The sequence below is a fragment of the Rana temporaria genome, chromosome 7 (genome assembly GCF_905171775.1).
Source record: "Rana temporaria chromosome 7, aRanTem1.1, whole genome shotgun sequence".
In the NCBI taxonomy this organism is placed as follows: Eukaryota; Metazoa; Chordata; class Amphibia; order Anura; family Ranidae; genus Rana; species Rana temporaria.
Window position 1 is genome coordinate 115,828,104 of NC_053495.1, and position 17,005 is coordinate 115,845,108.

Genomic DNA, 17,005 nt, shown 5'->3' on the forward strand with positions numbered 1-17,005 from the left:
GCACAACCCTTGGGGCTGTTTTTGCTAATCTCATGTTACTGTGTGTTAAGTAAAAGTTTGGTAAGAGACAATTTGCACTTTTCAGACTGTTACAGCGTGACAAATGTGCTATCTCCATTACAAACGATACTTTTACCTAAGGTGCGCTCCTGTCTCATACTTTATTCTGAGCATGCGCGGGTTTCTTAGCATCCACACGATCGTGTTTCTCGTCGAAAACCAGCCCGACGAGGAACACGATGAGGAAATTGAGACTCCCGTCGAGGAAAAAGAGAACTTGTTTTCTTTTTTTCCTTGTCGAGTTCCTCGACAGTTTTCATGATGAAAGCATACACACGACCGTTTTCCTCGGCAAAAAAGCTCTGCCACCAAGTTTCTTGATGGATTCTGTCGAGGAAAACGGTTGTGTGTACGAGGCCTGAATCATGTTAGCAAATAAACTCTTTTATAAATTGATATTAGATAGATATAGTGTATAGATTTACCTTTGTGTTCATAAAACTATATAATCCAAGACCTATTTTCCAAGATCCAGACAGTGTTCTCATAAATAAAATGATGGGTTGAAGAAAGAAACATTATAGTAATATTTTTTACTATAGGATATGGCACCTATTTTACATAGGGTGTTTGATTACCACCCTAGAGCAACTGTAATCAACTTTAAGTCATAAATAAAATTAGTTATATAAAGTATTTTGTTAAATTCAGTCCTTGATGATTACTAAGGCCCATGGCACACAAGCAATCCTGTCCTTGGTGACAACCTACCAGCGAAAGAATCGCCATAAAGGGCAGATAATAGTCATCTGTCTCCATGTGTAGCTCACTCACTTGCCAGAAAGTAAAGTAAAGGTAAATGATTGTCAGCAGCATTTCAAAGTGGTACAGCTCCTTGTTCAACCTGATAGCAAGGGAGGGATGTGTGGAAATAGGTGAGTATTTACTTTGCATATTTTAGTGATCCTGACACTAGCATGTTTCACTAGTGGCTGGATTGCTAATGTGGAGCAGTTGCATCCGAGATACTACCTCTATGCAATGCCTGGTGAGCCTCAAGAACACGGCACTCAGGCTGTGAAGTCTTTGTTAACCTCCAAGTAATCCATTCAAAAAAGGGAGAAAGGCTGGTGCCATGGAAGTTGGCTAAAACATAGTTTTATTATATTTTATTATATGTGAGCAACAGTCAAAAAATCCAACGTGTTTCGGCCATCAGGTCTTGATCATGGCTCATGAGCAATGATTAAGGCCTGATGGCCCGAAACGCATTGGATTTTTGACTGTTGTTCATAAAAACTATGTTTTAGCTGACTTAGGCCGCGTACACATGATCAGTCCATCCAATGAGAACGGTCCGAAGGACCGTTGTGATCGGTTAACCGATGAAGCTGACTGATGGTCTGATGTGCCTACACACCATCAGTTAAAAAAACGATCATGTCAGAATGCAGTGACGTAAAACACAACGACGTGCAGAAAAAACGAAGTTCAATGCTTCCAAGCATACGTCGACTTGATTCTGAGCATGCGCGGGTTTTTAACCGATGCTTTTGCATACTAACCATTGGTTTTGACCTATCGGTTATCAGTCCATCGGTTAAATTTTAAAGCAAGTTCTAAATTTTTTGACCGAAGGATAACTGACTGATGGGGCCCACACACGATCGGTTTTGACCGATGAAATGGTCCTTCAGTCCGTTTTCATCGGTTTTGACCGACCGTGTGTATGCAGCCTTACACGACACCATCCTTTCTCCCTTTTTTGCAAGTATTGCTAGTGTGCCTTGGCCTTTAGAGTACATGTTCACAGAATTTCAGGTGATTTGATAACCCACCTGTCCATTGATTCCCTTGTAACTAATTGCCTGTTGAGTTCTTTCTGACATGTTAGTTTTAGGCTGTATGAGTTGATGCTCTTAAAATTAAGCATCTCAAAAAATATGCAGATGATATTCACATATACTCAGCCATCTTTGTTTACATTTTAAATGTGGAATATGAAAACCTGCAGTGAGAATACCACAGTGTCGCTTGCTTACCCCACAGCTATAATATGATTTGGGAGTGCTCTTTTAAGTGGCTGTAAACAAAGCCCATTTATGATAGGGTCACTGAGGTTGATTTTCTAAAGGAGTCAAGAATTTTCACTTTGAAAAGTAAATATTTACTTAGCAAATTCAATGATGTTCAATTTGAATGGCCAGTCTAGGAATTTTGTTTGCACATAATTAGATGATTGACATAATTGAACACAGCTTCACCATATTTGCTAAACTAAGTAATAGTTGTCTATACCTGTCCACCTCTCAGTCAACCAGCTTCGGGACATGTAATGTGAGTGTCACGTTACCTGGTCATTTTTTTGCTGACAATTCATTAACAATACAGGAGGCATATCTAGCACTGTTTGGTGGTTCACATGAACTTTTGTAACAGTGAAGATTTCACTGCAAACGTGTTAAAAAGAAGTCATTAATTGATGGAACTACACATTTTGTGGAACTACAGTTTTTGCTCCAGCACAAATTTGTACTGGAAAAAAAAGCTGAATGACTTTGCAATAGAGTTGTGGAATAGGGATATTTTAGTTACTTAAAGTGTAATTTGACTTTTGTTGAGGAAAAAAAAATCCCTGATAGGGGATCTGTACCAATTGCAAGGATTTCCCAAAACTTTGTTGCAGATTTCTACTTTTTTTCTGCTCTAAAGAAATACCTGTTTGCTTCACAATATCCTTTGCAGATTTTGAATGGGAGGTTCTGGTTCATTGTAATAACCTGCTGTACGCTCAGTCTTCTGATGATAAAAGGTGGCATCCTTTTAGAGTTATTTATCCTTGGGAATATCTTGCCAAAAACAAATCTCCAACTAGGGGTGCCTAAAATTTTACTTGTATTTTAGCGCAGACTTCTGGGAAAATCCGTGAGCCAAGCTCAGAATCAAAAAATAAAAATTCTGGGTGTGTTCCAAATGCCAGTGATGTACAAAACACCTCCAGGTTGTCATATTTCATAGGATTTTACAGGACATTACAGTGGCAGATTGAAAAGGAAAGGTAATTTTTAAATACTGTATATTCTTGAGTATAAGCTGACCAGAATATAAGCCGAGGCACCTAATTTTACCACAAAAAAATGGGAAAACTTATTGACTTGAGTATATGCCTAGGGTGGGAAATGCAGCAGCTACCATAAGTGGAAAAGAGAGTCAACAATGCCCATCTGCAGCCTCATTGTGCCCATTTGCAGCCTCACTGTGCCCATCTGCAAAGTCACTGTGCCCATCTGCAGCCTCACTGTGTCCATCTGCAGCCTCACTTTTCCCATTTGCAGCCTTGAGTACCTTTGATCTCCCGCTGTGTCATGCAACTGCAGTCGGCGACCGTCCACTGTAACAAAGCCACGCCTCCTCCTCGTCCGTGATAGACGGAAAACTGATTCAGTTTCCCAGCATTGTTATCAGTGTTCTGTCTATCATGGACGAAGAGGAGGCTTTGTTACAGTGGACGGCCGCCGAACAGTTAAGACTGCATGACACAGACGGGAGACCCTGACTCGAGTATAAGCCGAGGGGGGCTTTTTCAGCATAAAAAATGTGCTGAAAAAGTCGGCTTATACTTGAGTATATATGAGTATATATGGTAACAGTAAATTACAATGGGGTTGAATTACTAAAAATCTGATGCAGTGGTAGCCGATCAGCTTCCAGGTTAGAAGCTGATTGGCTATCATGTAGAGCTGCACCAGATTTTGCACTTTCCAGTTTTAGTAAATAAATCCCAATATGCCTTGTCTATCAAGTGTATAAGCTATATTTTTTTAAATAATTTTTTCCTACAAAAGTACAGTTACCTTTTAACGTATTCTTGTTTTTTAACTTATTCTTTGTTTCATAGATTGTTTCATAGATTTAAACCTAGGTATAAGTATAAATACCTATAAATAAATAAATACTGTGTTTATTGGCGGATAACACTCACTTTTTTATCCTGAAAAAGAGGGTAAACTGTGTCTGCGTGTTATAGTTTCCAAAGATTACTTTGTTGTTGTTTTTTTCAATGGACCCCATGCTTACAATCGGATTCATTGGAAATATGCAGCTGTTGTACTCATCAAGCTCTTACTTCTAATAACTGTACAACATTAATTGCTACATGATGACATTTATTCTCCAAACAGCTCTTATTTGTTGTCATTACTTTCATTATGAATTCTTGAAACTGTCTAATAGTACCACTGAGACTTGGCTGATCGTCCACTTCTGGTAAATGATAGGATATAGAATATTAACTTCTTCACTCTATTTTTCTAATTTATGACACACACACCAACTATTAAATCCATGTATCTCTTGAGTTTCCTCATTCAGAAGCATTTTGCCATAGTTTATGCTCTTTCATATTGTAAAATTGATTTTGTTACTGGTTCATTGCTCCTTGTTGCCTAACATAAAATTAACTTTATTCTTTATGTGTGCTAAAGCTTTGAAAACCATTACATTTTAGGCTGAATGTCTAAACAAATCACTCCCCACAAATATGGTTAGGCAGTTAGAATAGCTCTAAATGTTATCTATGTGATCAGAGGATCCTTGCTGAATATTTGCCTTGAGTGTATTAATAGTCAAAAAAAAACATCAAGTCCTAAAATATAATTGGTATATAGAGTATCTGTCTACTTTATGTTTAGAGCTGGCATCAAAAGTAAAAAAAAAAATGTTTTTACAGGCATACCCTACTTTTAACCTGCCTGGCGGTATTCCCGAGTCTGACTCGGGGTTAGATTTTCCTGCTGCGAGCGGTAACCCCGAGTCAGACTCGGGCTCGCCTCGCTAGATCCACAGGCATGGTTTACTTACCTTGTCCCTGGATCCAGCGATGCCACCGCGCTGTGTGAGCGAGCAGGACCTCGCTCGGTTCACACAGTGCCTCTGTGTGACGCCGATCTCCGTTCCCTGCGACGTTACGACGCACGGGGACGGAGAACGGCGCCAAATTCAAAAAAGTAAACAAACACAATACATACAGTATACTGTAATCTTATAGATTACAGTACTGTATGTACAAAAAACACACCCCCCTTGTCCCTAGTGGTCTGTCCTGTGTCATGCATGTCATTTTATATAATAAAAACGTTTCTTTCTCCCTGCAAACTGTAGATTGTCCATAGCAACCAAAAGTGTCCCTTTATGTCAAAAATTGTTTTAGATCAGCTAAAAAACAGCAATAATAAATTATAATCACTTGCAGAATTGTGCGATAGCGATTTGTGGGGAAATTCGTCATAAAAAAAAAAAAATAATGACAGCAATAATTCTGCAACTGAGCAAATTTCAGTGATTTTGATTTGATTACATTATTGAATAATTTTTATTATAATTATATTATTATTTGTTATAATTATTTATTATATTATAATTTATAATTTTGTTTTTAAAAAAATGTCATACCCGGGATGCCTATTAGACTCTTGTTTGGTCAGATTTAAGTGAGTTATTTCTAAAAATTACAGACCTACAATATAAAACGCCAAATTTCCTTGCAAATAATGGTACCGCTTTCAGCATGTTTTTTCTGAAAGAATCATACCGCCAGGGAGGTTAAAGCGGTGGTCCGCCCTAAAAAAAATGACCTCCTTAAAATACCTTAAAAAAAATAGAAAAAAAAATATAACTTACCAGAAATGGCTGTTGCTAGACAGTCTTCCTTATCTGCCACTTTCTATACCACGGATAACTTCTTTCTCATTCTCTGTCTTCTGGGCAATGGGGCTCTTTGTCTTCTGGGACCTATGTGTGTCCCAGAAGACAGCCGACCATTTACAAAGCACCGCATGACTCGCGCATGTACAGTAGGAAACAGGCAGAGAAGCCTTAAGGCTCCACTGCCTGTTTCCCTTAGTTTGAATGGCAGCGCCGGCACCCGATCCGATAGACGGATCGGCCTCGGGCGGTCGACAACGCAGGCTTCCTGGACAGGCAAGTGTACTTATTAAAAGTCAGCAGCTACAGTGTTTGAGCTTGTCAATGAGCTTCCAGGTTTTATTACCAAAGCCTAATTAAACAAGCTGGGGTTAGAAGCTCATTGGTTTCTATGCAGAAGTGAGCCTGATTTTGCACTTTCCAGCTTTAGTAAATAAACCCCATTGTGTACTTAAACGTTGGGCATGCCTGTATTCATAAATCATGGTTCTCTCTTTATGTTTAAAAGTGTATGTAAGCCCAAAATATATTTTTCTGTATGGCATCATGTCTTACTATATGGAGTTTACAACTTTATTTTTCATGAATCTGTGCAAATGTTCATACCTTGAGATCTTTTAAATAACAGCACTTCCTTTTGCATATTTACAATGCTAAGCAACTGCCTTGCGAGGAGCAGCAGCGTTGTCAGCTTGCATTTGCACTTCTTTAGTTGGTCATTGGACTACCTATCTGCTAGATTTAATAGGCAGCCCAAAGGCCAACTAAAATAGCCATAGCGTAAGCTTACAATGCTGCTGCTAATTGGGAGGCAGTTGCCTAGTGCTGTCCCCCTGAAACATGAAGGGCTGCTACTGGCAGAAAGAAACTTTGCAAAAGATTCACAAAACTATTTTTTCCCTTTGAATTCTGTATATTGTGTACCATACTGAGAATAGGGTTTGGGTTTACATGCACTTTAATTGATAGGGTATTGAATAGCATTTGAAACATTAACATAATACAGTAAAACCTTGGATTGCAAGCATAAATTCATCCAGAAACGGGCTTGTAATCCAAAGCAATCAAAACAAATTTCCCCATAAGAAATAATGGAAACTCAGATCACTTAATCCACAAACATTTATTCATAAGTCCTTCAGTTTATAGTCCATATAAAATAATTGTAGCAATGTGATAAGTTGCGTAACCATAAAATGTCCATCCACAAATGAAAGCCTCCACAAGGAGATTGGAAGCAAAATCCAGAAGGAGCTCCAGTGTATAAAAGAGAATAGAGGCGCCTCTAAGTGTAGCAATATGGTTACATTTAATGAAGGTACAACATTTAGCAAGTCACATGTTTGATGGTTAAAACAGGCACATCTAAGTATGCAGGCATCCGTGTTAAAGCTGTCCACATAGACCGCCCTTCACAGCGCCGGCTCTCACCGCTGTCAGTCATTCAATCGAGGAGATGTATGTTTACCTCCTGTTTTTTTTATACAACAGGAAGTGAGAGGAAATATCTTGCCTATTTTGCAACAATGTCACCATATATTCATTTTCTGCTGACAGCCGAGAAGTTTGAAATTCCCCTGACTTTCATTCCCCTCTTCTTGGACATATCTTTTAATAGACACTGCCATTATGTCACTCTCATGACCAATCTTAAAGAAATTGAAATAATTGAATGAAATAATTTCACAAATAGGTGCACAATCAAAAAAATATAATGTCCCTGTTCTATGAAAGTGAATGACTGAACAAAGATAAAGATGTAGTAAGCTCCCTATAAGTGTGACCAATAAACCTCAATTTGCATCAACAATTTGTTAAACTAAACATAGAAAAAATGCCCCCAACTTGTTTTGTCAACATAAAAGGTGGCTTTGTCTGGTGCCAAACCAAGAAAAAAAAAAGTGCTCTGCTCTGTGCTTTAATCAAAATTATAATGACACAGTGCACAGCACGTTATACTTTTTGATTACCGGTACATGATCTCTTTGATCCCAGTGGCTATGAAGACCAAAGTAGCTTTAAAGGATTTTTTTTTTATTTACACATTTCTGACAATTTTTTTTTATTGATCTTTGGGTTATGTAGAGAAAGATCTATTTGTGATAGCACTGTTTAGAAGCACTGTTCATATTCTTGAGTTGTAACTATACGGTCATAGACAGAAATGGCTTAGATCCCAAACCGTATAATGCTTTAAGTGGTTCTAAGGCCTAAACATGTTTTAGCTTAATTCATTCCTTGCATTATGGTAAAAAAATGTTTAGGCATCAGCATCCCCCCTCACCCCCCTTTTACTTACCTGAACCCTCATTCGATCCAGTGCTGTGCACATCTGCAGCTCTTCTCTCACCTCACTTTCGGGTCTCGCTGGCTTTGCTGGGTCACTGGGAGCCATTGGCTCCCAGTGCTGTCAATCAAAGCCAGTGATGAGGGAGCGGGGGGAGAGGCCGGGTCCCACTGTCTGTGACAAATGACACAGCAGCAGGGCTCGAGAGAGCGAACACACACAAGTGCCCCCATGGGAAGTGGTATTCCATGTGGGCACTGGACAGAGGGGAGGGGCCAGGAGCAGCGGCGGAGGATCCAAGAAAAGGAGGTTTGTGCAGGTACGTATAGACATGTTTGCAATTTTTTATTTTGCCTTTACAATTGCTTTAAATGTATGTATTTATATATATATATATATATATATATATATATATATATATATATATACTGTATATATATTTTATAGGAAATCCTATAATTGATTAACATTTTTCCAAAATCTTATTTTTGAAGCTTGAGAGCCCTCCACTTAATTAAACTACTTTTCTTGCATAGATGCTAATAGCAGTATTTAAATAAGAGCAGCTTTTAAATTATATGACTGCAAAGTGAATATTATTCTAAACTGAATATTTATTCTGTACACACTGGCACATTTTCCCTGTATACAATATATACTAATGTGCATAAACCTTTTGACCGTCATTATGTTTCATGGGCCTTTAGCCAGCTCTGGCCTTCTACTGTCCTTAGCTGCCCTGCCAGTAGACATCTGTCTGATAATCTAGTTTGGAATGCAGCTGTTTATATGGAGTCCATATGTGTTTCTTTCACACGGTTCATGGCATTTTAACCGTTGCTCTAAATCTACTGAACTGAAGAGCAGATGTTTCCTGTCTAACGTCATAGTGTATTGCATATAGATGCAAAATCTGTCTGAATTCATTGCACAGATAACAATCAAATACATACAGGTCATATTCCAAAACAGTACAGTTTACTTATAAACCACGTGTATACACCAAGTACCAAGATACTTTATATGTCATAAGATGAATTCACTTCTGCTAGTTTCACTTAGCAGGCAAAAAACAGCACTAAGTAAAAAGCATTCATTTCTGCAAATGTAACACTTGCACACAATTGTTTTAAAGTGATACTGTAAATATTAGGAATTCGATAACTAGAAGTACAGTATAAAGGCTGACAACCTGAAGACATCGTCATCCATTCCTTCAACTACTGCCTGAGCTCCTCTGTAGGAAGTGTAATGGTTGAGAACTTAAAGATGAACATATCTTCATCCATTTGCTTCAATTACAGCCCGAGCCCCAATGTGGGTTGGAAGAAGCCAACTTTAGAATGGGGGGGGGGTCTAGCTTATTGTATAAGTCATTACATAGTTAGTCAGGTAGAAAAAAGACACAAGTCCATGCAGTTCAAACATAAAAAAAATAATAATAACAATAATAATATCATACAATCCCATATACTTAATTCTATACCCACAGTTGATCCAGAGGAAGGCAAAAAACCCTAGCAGTGCATGATTTAATTTGCTACAGCAGGGGAAAAAAATCCTTCCTGATCCCCCGAGAGGCAATGGGATATTCCCCGGATCAACTTTACCTATAATTTTTAGTACCCAGTTACAGAATATTATGTACATTTAGGGAAGAATCCAGGCCTTTCTTAAAGCAATACACTGAGCTGGCCAGAACCACCTCTGCAGAGAGTCTATTCCACATTTTCACAGCTCTTACTGTGAAGAAACCTTTCCGTATTTGGAGATGAAATCTCTTTTCCTCTACACGTAAAGAGTGCCCCCTTGTCCTTTGTGTTGACTGTAAAGTGAATAACTCAACACCAGGTTCACTATACAGACCCCTTATATATTTGTACATGCTGATCATATTCAAACTTAATCTCCTCTTCTCAAGAGTAAATAAATGCAGTTCCTCTAATCTTTCTTCATAGCTGAGCTCCTCCACTTATCAGTTTGGTTGCCCTTCTGCACTTTCTCCAGTTCCCCAATATCCTTTTTGAGAACTGGGGCCCAAAACTGAACTGCATATTCCAGATGAGGTCTTACTAATGATTTGTACAGGGGCAAAAGTGACACATCTGTGACCACATTCAGTAAGGCCAATAAAGAATTTAGAATTAATTATCTTCAATCCTCAAACACTTGATAGACGTATGAAGGAAGGACAGATGAATGGCAGGAAGGGAGGACAAAAACAAAAAAACAAAAACAAAAAAAAGCCCTCCATTGTTCCCCATCCACTAATGGTGCTTAATTCATGACACTCAGGACAATAGAGTGAATACAGTATGTTGATGGTAGTTATAATTTTAGAAGACGATAACATTTTGTTCATATGAAGAAAAAATATACCTAACCACATAGTTACAGACAAAAGGTATTCGAGATTTAAATGAAAGGTGCATATTAAAAATGTTTTTCATGCAGAAACTCTAATATACATTTGTTCATAATAAGTCAGCTAAGCTATTATCAGGTTCTGGGTTGGGTTCCTACCAGAGCCATTTTATCATGGTATCGGTATGTTGTTCCCATGTCTGTGTAGATTTCAATGTGTTTCCAAATGTTCCAGCTTCCTTTGACAACCCTAAAACATACTAGTAGCTAAATCAGCTTCTGCTCCTATAGCGCATGTTTGTGGGACTATGGTAGCAAAATTGAATTACAAACTCCTTAGACAACAAAGACGGTTTTAAATAGCTCTCTGTAAAGCATCTCATAATCTGTTGACCCTATATATTGGATAAGATAAATAAAATGTTTTCATCTCTGTATAATGCGTGTTTATCTTCTGGTAAAAAGCGGATTTGTCCTTACACCAAAAGCATCAGCAAATTTAGGTCAGAGAAGAGAATTCCTGCAGAAACATCGCTTTTCTGCTCCAATTCCTCTGCTCGGCCACTGGATGCGTAGCTAACACCGTCACTTAAATTATGTCCTTTCCATCAGCGCTGATACATAGGCCACTGGAGACAGGCCGCAGAGACAGCAAAAGTCCCCTCGGGTATGTGAGAGAGGGAGGGAAGCGCTTACTTGCCTCCTCATCCTGACAGTGTGCATTAGGATTCCTGTATCTGTAAAGAGAACTCTTGTGTACGTTTTCACCCCATCGCTTACGGCAAACAAATTGCTTGGTTTATTTATATCCAGAGCACCCCTCAGCTCAGGCCCTCTCTATGCCTCTAGCAGATGAAGGAAAAGTATTTAGCTACATAATTATTTTGTATATTTCCCTATATGTTCAATTGTATGCATGGCTTGCTGAAGATTTTCAAAAGTCTACTTAATGAGTCATATACTCAAGAAAAGGAAAAAAAAAGAATAATGAGCAAAGTGCAGAATTGCATTATTAAAACAAAAAAGACAAAGTCTGTGTGTACACATTTATTTCATTAGTAATTTAACATCTAAATGCCATAGAACCCTAAGTAAAATATGACCCAAAGCTGCCAAACAACATATTTATGGCTCCATTTCATACTGAAGGAATAAAATGACTAGAGTTTTTTCCTTTGTTAATCTGGGGCAATGTTTCTCAACGCCAGTCCTCAAGTACCCCCAACAGGTCAAGTTTTCAGGATTTCCCTCAGATGAAACGGCTGTGGTAATTACTAAGGCAGTGAAACTGATCAAATCACCTGTGCAAAATAATGGAAAGCATGACCTGTTGGGGGTACTTGAGGACTGTAGTTGAGAAACACTGATCTAGGGCATGGGTGCTCAACCTGTAGCCCTCCGGCTATTGCAGAACTTCAAGTCCCATGAGGCATTGAAAGGCTGACAGTTGTAAGAATGGGTGCCAAATGCAGAGGCATGATTGGACTTGTAGTTCTGCATCAGGTTTAGCACCCATGGTTGAGGAGAAATATATTTAAGAATTACTTATATTCATCGTGCAGTCAGTCATTGCTAATTGTTGTAACAAGCTTACTTTTCTAAAACTGTGTACGTCCATCTCCTCTCTATATAGATTTTTGGTGTTGTCTAATAGTACTGTATCTCTGTACTTCTTTTTCTCATTCTGTAAAAAAGAGAGAGATTTCGTTTAGGGGAAACATTCTTAAGAATTATTTATATTCATTGTGCAGTGTAATGTACAGAGTTATCAGTCATTACCAATTGCTGTAACAAGCTTGCTTTTCTGAAACGATTTACAACCATCTCCTTTCTATATAGATTTTTGATTGATGGTGTCTACTAGTACCATATCTCTGTATATAAACCAGGGAGATATATTTGCTTTGGATTTTTATGAAGTAAGATTAATGTAACATGGTTGTTGACCAAAGGGTGGAAACTTAGGAAAGGTCTAAGCATTCATTTGTACCTTGATCTGCATGATCCCACAGATTTGCTTTCTTATATGCGTACTAAATGAAACCATAGGATAACAACTAAAAAGTCTAAGCCTTAAATTGTATAAAACACTAAACACAAGATTTTTTTTTTATATATTTCAGTTTTCCAGTCCTAAGATGTGGTGGCTGCATTTGGCATATTTTTTTAAAGGCTTTTATTTTCATTTACATTCACAGAGTAGATACACTTCTTGACCTAGGATGACAGTTCTTACTGTACTGTGTCTATAAAGAAGCAGCGTTTTCATCCTAGCACAGTACTCTCAAACTTTTCCGCAAAAAATGTCCGATGGAGGATAATCCGATCATGTGTACACAAGTCCATCGAACTAAAGTCCAAAGTACAAACACGCATGCTCAGAACCAATGCTAAAGATCAGCCAACAATAGCAGAAGTTGCCCAAAGGTTGGCGGTAAAGAGCTGAAAAAAACATGCGACTTAGTGAAAGTTGGCTGAAAATGTTCTGCCGTGTATGCAGAACAAGTTCGCGGCCAATGCCCATTCGGACCAAAATCCATTGAAAAGTCCGATGGAAGTCTGATCGTGTGTATGAGGCTTAAGACTTAGGCCTCGTACACACGACCGAGGAACTTGTAGGAAAACACACATCGTTTTTCCTTGTTAGGCTTGTCGAGAAACTCGACAGGCTTTCTTTGCGTACACACGGTCAAGACCAAATCTCCTCGTTCTCAAACGTGGTGACGTACAACACATACAAGGGCAGGGGAAGTTCGATTCCACTGGCACAACCCTTGGGGCTGCTTTTGCTATGTTACTCATGTTACTGTGTGTTAAGTAAAAGTTTGGTAAGAGACAATTTGCACTTTTCAGTCTGTTACAGAGTGACAAATGTGCTATCTCCATTACAAACGCTACTTTTACCGAAGGTGTGCTCCTGTCCCATACTTTATTCTGAGCATGTACGGGTTTCTTAGCATACACACGAACGTGTTTCTCGTCGAAAACCAGCCCGACGAGAAACACGACGAGGAAATTATTTTTTCCTCATCGAGTTCCTCGACAGTTTCCTCGATGAAAAGCGTACACACGACCGTTTTCCTCTGCAAAAAAGCTCTCCCACCAAGTTTCTTGATGGATTCTATCGAGGAAAACAGTCGTGTGTACGAGGCCTGAGTGTAAACAAGGATTTTAAACTGTTGATCTCTTGGATGGATAATGTGAGTCGTTTAGTTTGTTGATGAATTTCCAGACCTTGCAAATGTAAGCAGTTTTCATGTCTTCATCTGCAAGTCAGCAATTGATGCAATGTTTTACACCTAGACTTTACATCTTAATTGTAAGTGGCAGCTGTTAGATAAAGTAATAGTTATAATTTAAAACAAATTTTGCTAAAATATAATTTTCTGTTTATGTAAATGGATGTGTAGGTAGCACTTATGCCTCTTGAGTTTCTATACACAATATATTTTTCTCTTTCATTTTAGGAATCAGGCCAGTGTTAATCCCTGTCATGATTTAGAGCTAAAAATCATGGTTTTAATCTAGGGATTAATGTTATAAATTCTCATCCTTGAAAACGGTTTTATGTTGGACTTTATGGAGCTTCAATGTAACCTACATTAGGACACCCTTTAAAGTTCTATGTTTAATTAATTTGCCAATACAATTCTATCAGTTTGTCTGTCTTTTTTTCTGCGTGTAATAAATTCTGATTACAAATCTATAGAAACACGATGATAATGCGGTGGTCTTTATTGCTGGTACAGAGAGTAAGCTTCACTTGCCCCACTCACTTCACTCAAGGTAGTTTTGCTATAGATTAAAAATGATCAGTTATTCTGCATTAAAGTGTATCTAAACCAAAAGTGAACCTTTTATATAATGCAGTATACCCGTCCTCAGATGAGGTAGATGCATTTGGTTTTCTTTTTCAGTTATCTTTCCCTTTATTTCAACTCGTAATCTTGGACTTTAAGCATGTATGCCCTTATTCATCTACATCAGTAGTCATCAACCCTGTCCTTAGGGCCCACTAACAGGCCAGGTTAGCAAAATAATTGAAATACATCACATGCGATATAATTTGCTGCTCAGTGATTGCAGTATTCTAGTCTGCATCTCCCCAAGGTAATACATAAAACCTGGCCTGTTGGTGGGCCCTAAGGACAGGGTTGATGACCACTGACCTACATTACATTTGGGGGGTAGAGGGGTATTTTTAGTATACAGAAGATAAGTTCACAGGAAGTGTCAGGTATTTTCTGTAAAATGAGACCACATACAGCATAAGGACTGGTAAGCTGCGATTTATTACATTTGTTCCTAAGAGTTAGGGCACATACATATTCATCCTTTAAACATCTATACACATTTTCATGAACCATTTTGGTTCAATATTCACAATATTTGATTATTGCTCGATTTATTTATTTCCATTTTCCAGCAAAATGATAGAATTCTGTCAAATCTCAGTGAGTGTCTTTTAACAAAATAAATGTTTTCCTCTCTTTTTTCTTTTTCAGCACATTTATCTTGATGGTTTGCCAGCTGTTCGCCGAGAACACTGATTAGCCTTCCATCTGCAATTACCTCAGCTGACTACAGGGTACCAATTAAATGAATATCGAAGCACATCCCGGGAAAGGGTTAATTCTGGAGTCGCCACAAAAGATCCACAACGAATAATACTTCTGATGAAACTACATGCTTGGATCATAATAAATGCTTACATGAGCCAAGTTTAAAATGGCAGCCTGCTTTTATCAGGACACCATTCAAGCTGATAAACGCCATGCTTATTTTAGGACTGTCTTGATGAACATTCAACGCTGTCGGTGAGTTTGGTATTAGAAGGCAAACCATCGATCGTTGACTGTACATCACGACAAGACCATTGTCTGCAGAACTTCATACATGCCATTTTTATTATGCCTTATAATCCACTGGCTCCAACTTCAAACCAACAGGAATCTAAAATGTCTGTGTTTTATTAATAATGTTTTAGATATTGTTTTACATTACTTGATTCTCTCAAAAAATGTTGTGCCTGTTTAAAGCCACATGATGAGTATATTGTGGCTCTGATGAACTTGCAGTCTGCCTTTCATCGGATAAAAAGCTTATCACTTTGGTATCCTAAAAACATTAAAATAAGGATTTATCTAAGTTATAAATTAAACCTGTAAATACTGTCTGTAAAACATGGAATTGAGTTATATTTTAGATTAGTTTGTGTTCTCTTGATAATACAAATTTGATGTTGTACTGTGCATACTTCAAACTTATTTTCTTGTTTTTACTTTTGTGTCTAAATATTTAAACTTCTTAACTTATTTTACTTTAGTGTCCAATTATTATAATCACCTAAGTTGGAAATAATTTTTTTGCAAGCCATCTGATACACCTGTCTACTATCAAGTTGTTCCGATTCAGAATGGAGTGCTTTTTGAAGAAACTGAATGAAAGGTCACATTTAACATTCATTGCTGTCGGTGGGTTGAGTTTAGTGAATAAACTCGCTGAACAATGAATGCAACTGTGTCCCCACTTTAAACATGGGAAGAAACAGATATTTAGACCTTTGCTGATAATATAAAGGACTGTATCCTATCCATAACAAACAAAAGATTAATATTGGGACTCATAGCATTATAATGTCTGGAGTCATCTAACGTGCATCATTGATTGTGACTCACCGATTGGTGCATTTTACATTGCAGCATAAACTCAAAAGTGATATGTTGTTTGTGCTATGTAGCATTGTTTCATTTTTTTCTGCTTCCTTTTTTTTAATTTAACATGTGAGAATTTCATGGCTATCATCAGCTAGACAAATAGACCTACAGGGTCATTTAAATGCTGGAGATGTGCAGTTTGCAGGACATACTTGAAATTCATGAAAGAAACTTGACTCAGTCACACACACATGTCAAATAAAGGAAAGGAAAATGAAACAAAGATTAGTCTCCTATTTTTCAATGTATATGGCAGGTTTGAAAATTAGTGGGTTTAGTAGCACCATGGGTGACACACAATACATGGATTTGTGATATTTAAAAAGCAACACTGCAAGCCTTTGCCCTAGTTCCAATATGATATTATTATTTTTTTTAACCTCTGCAAATATGGAGGCAAAGGCTCACACATTAGAAATCATTTTAAATGTTTTTAACAAAAGAATGAGTGGAATTTTTTAAAAATGCTTTCTACAAATCTTGTTAAGTAAAACATACCAACAAAATGTCACTATATATATATAATATTGGAGAAACCAAATATATTTTCTGTGTCATCATGCATTAAATGGGCTCCACCTGCTCTCCAACGACAGGAAATTACGTGGCTCGCTGGGCGGGAATTTCAAAGACATATTGGGCCAGATTCACAGATGAAATACGCCGGCTTTTTTTTTAAATTTCCCGCGTCGTATCTTAAGTTTGAATCCTCAAACCAAGATACAACGGCATTTGGGTAAGATCCGACAGGCGTACGGCTTCGTACGCCTTCGGATCTTAGGATGCAATACTTCGGCGCCCGCTGGGTGGAGTTTGCGTTGTTTTCCGCGTCGGGTATGCTAATTAGCTTTGTACATGAATCTGGCCCATAATTTCTGGGCTTTGGTGCGCAGGTGGAGCGCAAACTTTCAGTTTCAGTTTCCATTTTAAGCCT

At 38.0% G+C, this 17,005-nt stretch overlaps 1 long non-coding RNA gene across 1 annotated transcript in view; it reads left to right on the plus strand.

Annotated features, from left to right (window-relative positions):
• Positions 1 to 16,294, plus strand: part of LOC120945587 — a 98,151-nt gene extending 81,857 nt beyond the window's left edge. The window contains exon 3 of the long non-coding RNA XR_005750601.1: positions 14,860 to 16,294. This is a non-coding gene — a long non-coding RNA (uncharacterized LOC120945587). The remainder of the gene's footprint in view (positions 1 to 14,859) is intronic.
• The last annotated feature ends 711 nt before the right edge of the window (positions 16,295 to 17,005 follow it).